The 4,884-nt window shown below is 40.4% G+C and overlaps 1 long non-coding RNA gene across 2 annotated transcripts; it reads right to left on the bottom strand.

The window, feature by feature from the left end:
- Positions 1–517: 517 nt before the first annotated feature.
- LOC131657117 (uncharacterized) lies at positions 518–4,244 on the bottom strand. Of its 2 annotated transcripts, XR_009300491.1 has the most exons (5): positions 4,136–4,244; positions 3,672–4,040; positions 2,956–3,348; positions 2,130–2,833; positions 518–2,041 (listed from the first exon to the last, which is right to left on the bottom strand). It is a non-coding gene; the product is annotated as an uncharacterized LOC131657117 (long non-coding RNA). The 2 variants fall into 2 exon arrangements; XR_009300490.1 differs by having other exon boundaries at positions 2,130–3,348.
- Between the last annotated feature and the right edge of the window lie 640 nt (positions 4,245–4,884).

Here is a 4,884-nt window from a genome sequence, read left to right as displayed (position 1 = left end):
TAAAATTATGAAAATCACATATTTAATTAAATCATAAACAATATCAATAATAAATACCATTAATCACCATAATACTTTCTTAATTTATATTTTAATTTATAATAAAAAATTATAATTTTTTTAGTTAAATAAATTTTAATTTTAACATATAAATAAAAAATATTTTATTTTATTATTATCTATATAATGAATATTTAAATCTCTAAACAGTTGCATTGATATTGAATGTAAAAGTTAAAAAAAAAATTAAATAAACAAAGTGTATATAAAATCATAGAATAGTAACTAAAGTTAGAAAAAATAAAATAAAAGTTAAATATTAAAACGCTGTCAGTTAAAGCTCTATCATGAAGTATAATTGATACAAAATTAATTATTTTAATAAAAGGACAATCCTAATTTATACAACCAAAAAAAGAGATACAATTCTAATTATAACATTACTATTATTTTTAACTAAATTGGGAAGGAACAGATTTGTCAAGAAATCTCTATTAAATTAGGTGTTCATTATTAATATTGGTATAATGGTAGTACTGATTTCTAAAGTGTGTATAAAATGACAATCACATAAGTGGGCCCAAAAACAGATACACTTTAATAGTAATAAATTTTATTATATGACTAATGAGTACTTTTATAATCGATGCAGTACAATCACCAAAATAAATTATTAATAGTCAGAATACAAAAGAAAATTTGGAGGCCCTTCATTTTATGAGGCCCTGTGCTGTGGCTCTTGTTGCACATGCACAGGGTCGGCCCTGCATATGTCCATAACTCATATGAGCTTTTGATCCTTTGTTAGTTGACAATTAGACTTTCCACACTCCTTTAACATTGCTGTTGCAATGAAAAAAATAATAAAAGAAAATTTCTTTAGCCACCTCCCTATGGGGGTCACCTCCAGCGAAAATCCCAAAATACCCCTGCTTTGGAAATGAACTTCCGAAGCGCTGTTTTTTTTTTAAAAATTTCCACAATTCGGAAGTGCATCTCCGAAAACACCTCATGGGGCGTGTCTTCGGAGATGAACTTCCGAAAACACCTCATGGGGGGTGAGTTCGGAAATAAACTTCCGAATTATGCAGAAAATGTGTTTTTTTAATGTTTTTTCTTAAACAGTCTCGCATTTTAATTAAACGCAAACGCCAAATAAAATAAGCGACATATAAACAGAAAATACTAATACGATAAATAAAATCCAAATAATATATACAAGCCGAACCAAATAGTAATAGTGTGCGAAACATATAATCCGAAAACAAAAAAAAAATAAACCAGGACCCCTACTGGGTATGCCTAACCCTCTCTCCCTGGGACCTCCTCTGCCGCCTGTATGCCGCTGCACGGCCCGCATCAGTGACGATCCTCTCCATCACGGCGACTGCCTCTGCACCGCCCTGATCAACGATACCTCGATCCAACGCGTCCCGCCCAAGCATCTCTATCCGCTGGCAGATCGGCATGAGATCAATGGCGTGGTCATCCTCGCCTGCTGGTTCTCCAGGATCTCCTCATGTGCTGGCCTAGAAGCGCCGGAAACGTCGGGTCTCAGCAGAGGATGGGACACCCGGTAGAACCATGTGACGTACCCCTCCTCATTGTGTCAGTCCTGTGTGACCCGAGTGAGACGGTACTCCTGCGGTACCACATGTTGCTGCCACTCCGCCCATATGGCAGTGAGCTGCACTCGGGTCACTCTGTCGGGAGCAGCCTCAAAGGGTGACCTGGGTATCCGCTGCACGAATCCGAACTGACGCATGCACCGCTCAGGGAGATACCGGACCATGATGCCGGTCCCGCATGCCAACCAGCCTGAATATAAAGCAATGCCGTCAAAGGGGACAATCTGAGCGTAGTCGGCGAACGGCCTCCAGGTGACGTCGTCGTGCATCGTGCGGTCCAAGTACAAACGGTATGGTCCCACCGCATCGTTCCCCCTCTGGAGAGCGTATATGGCGGCCCTGGGCATGGCGTCAACGTACGCATGATCGATGTGGAAGCCGTGGATGCGGGAGAAGTAGGAGATGATCCAGCTCTGAAACACAAACACGATAATGTATTAAAAATAAATACGAAACATAAATAAATAAATAAATACGATAATGTGTTAAAATAAAACGTACCGTAAGTAGTGTGCAGGATCCAACCAACTGCCTGGTCCTCCAGTTGGAGGCCTCATTCAGCTTCTGGTAGAGGTATGCCAGAGTAGCTGCCCCCCAGTTCCACTAATGAACGGTATCCAGGTCCATGAAGTAGCGGAGGTAGGTCACGTCGACGTACCTGACACTCTTGTCCACAAAGCATGCAGCGCCTACCACATGCATGTACCAACACCGGAGAGCGCAGCCGCGGTGATAGTGTGTGAACAGTTCGTTACCCTCACCCTCAGCCTCGGCAGCCGCGTTCAGATGGTGCTCAAAATAAGTGCTCAGTGTGGTGAACCGGACATGAGGCCCAGAAGTCGTGGCGCACTCAAAGTGAGCAACCTCGTGCTCCATGCCCAAATAGAGCGTCATCCACTCAATGGCCTCGACCCTCTGGATCTTGGAGTGGTGCAACAGCGGCCCCCTAATCGGCAGGTGGAGAAGACACTGCACATCATGCAAGGTGATCGTCATCTCCCCAACCGGCAAGTGGAAAGAGGACGTCTCCTTGTGCCAGCGCTCCACAAATGCCCCCTGCATGCCGGTGCTGATGGTGGTGTACGTCGTCATGCAGAGCCCGCTGAGCCCTGAACCTCGCACATGGTCGTTGAACCACTCAGCTGCTAGTTTAAACAGACTGAAAATCTTGCGGACGTGGTTGACCATTTTCAGCGGCTTTCTCTCTTGTTAGAAAAAAAACAAATAAGCGACATATATTAAATAAGCGACATATATTAAATAAGCGACAAATAAACGGTTAAACTATAAAAAATGGTGACAATTAAACGGTTAAATTAAAAAATACCTCTCCCTCCCAGATCCGCCGAGCGACGTGATCGTGGTAGTGAATCAGCACAAAGGTGTCAAAGGGCCCTCCCGGATAGCCGTCCTCCTGCTCATCCTCCTCCCCGGCTGGAGGGTCAACTTCCGGTACCCCCTCCGGCTCGTGGTAAGTCACTGCCGCCACCTCCTCCTCCTCCTCTCGCTGGCGGGAAGAAGATGCCCGAGCCAGCCAACTCCTAGAACCTGAACCAGATGTACCCTCTCCCACGTCCACAGGAATTCGCACACGGCGTCCCCGACCCTGCACCGTCCCTGGGTCGACGCCAGCTGCACCGCCGCCCGCTCGCGTCTAGCCGACGCAGTCTGGGACTCTCTCCCCTGTCTGATGCGTGCTGGTTGGTTGCCTGACATGTTCCTGTAAACAATCGAAATCGATTAATATGCGAGACAAATGAAAAAACAAAAAAAAAATGAAATTCTAGTACAGTTCGAAAGTTCATTTCCGAAAACTGGGATGGAGGTGTTTTCGGAAATGAACTTCCGAAACACCCCTGCGCAGACCTTCAATACAGCCTCCAATGGCAGACCCAAAAAACCTAAACCAAAACTACTTTTATGCCTACTAAACATCCTAATATCAGTACTAACCTATCTTAATGTGATTTTTTCAGTTTCTAAACACCCTATGAGAGTTTATTCAAATAGATCTAAAACTTGAAAAAACAATGTAGAACTTACCAATTAGTGTTTGATGATGAGTTTGGAAGAAGACTTGGGAATGCTCTTTGATCTTACACTTGATTTTGGCCGAAAATTTGAAGAGGGGTTGAGTATTAAGTTGATTTAGGGTAAATGAATTGGGGGAGGGGGCTGTTTTGCTAAATCTGCAAAACGCGCAGTATTTTGGAAGTTCATTTCCGAAATGGTGTTTTCGGAAATGAACTTCTGAAATAAGACAATTTTTTCAAAAAAAAAAGGCACTTTCGGAGATGCATCTCCGAAAACGTCTTTTTTATGCATTTCGGAAATGAACTTCCGAAGTCAGGGGTAGTTTGGGTTTTTCACCAGAGGTGGATTAGAAGGTTGCGAGGTCTATAGAGAAATTTCCTAATAAAATAATATTACGAAAATGAGATAAAATATTGTATATGAATTACAAACTAAAGAAGGAAATTTAAAAAAGGATGAAAAAAATAAATTACCTTGAGCTTGCTTCGTTATGTATCTACCTTCTACATTCTTTATGATAAGATATAGAGAAAGAAAGAAAATCATATAGTACACAAACTTGAGAATTTCAGTCATATTTTTATCTCATTGTATGTAATAAATTAAATAACATATCTTTTGACTTATTTATACTGTATAAAATAAAAATATTTAAATTCTGTTTGCCTCTTAGAAGTTTTAAAACGTGTTCTTTAAATTTAAATCTTTTATTAAGTTTGTGTCAAGTAGTATGAGAGTTTGACCTAACTCATCTTTATAAAACTGGTTGATAAGGTGAAGAGTGTCTCTCTATATATATTATTTTAATAGTTTATTTTCAACCATTGTGAGATTTTAGGATCTTCCTAATACACCTTCTCACGCACAACATTCTTTTATGCTTGGTGTGTGGATATTAACGGTGGACGACTCATAGTCCGATAAATAGGGTCTGATACTATATTAGAGTTTGATTTAAACCATCCTTATAATTTTTGTAGTATTTTCTAAAAATAAATAGCAAATTATATATTTTGTTGTTAATCACCATATTTTTCACGTGTTTGACAAAACAAAAATTGACTGCAACATTTATAGAATCAAATACTAGTTATAAATAAGGTTGGGAAAATGCCAAGCCGACTGACAAGGGCCTACGACCCAATCTACATAGGTCTAGACCAGGCCAAACTTTTTATATAAATAGAAAAGTCATTGGTTTTTTTATAAGCCTATTTAGCTA

The sequence above is a fragment of the Vicia villosa genome, linkage group LG3 (genome assembly GCF_029867415.1).
Source record: "Vicia villosa cultivar HV-30 ecotype Madison, WI linkage group LG3, Vvil1.0, whole genome shotgun sequence".
Classification (NCBI taxonomy): Eukaryota; Viridiplantae; Streptophyta; class Magnoliopsida; order Fabales; family Fabaceae; genus Vicia; species Vicia villosa.
Note: the sequence above shows the minus strand (reverse complement) of the source record. Positions and strands in the feature narration are given on the sequence as shown.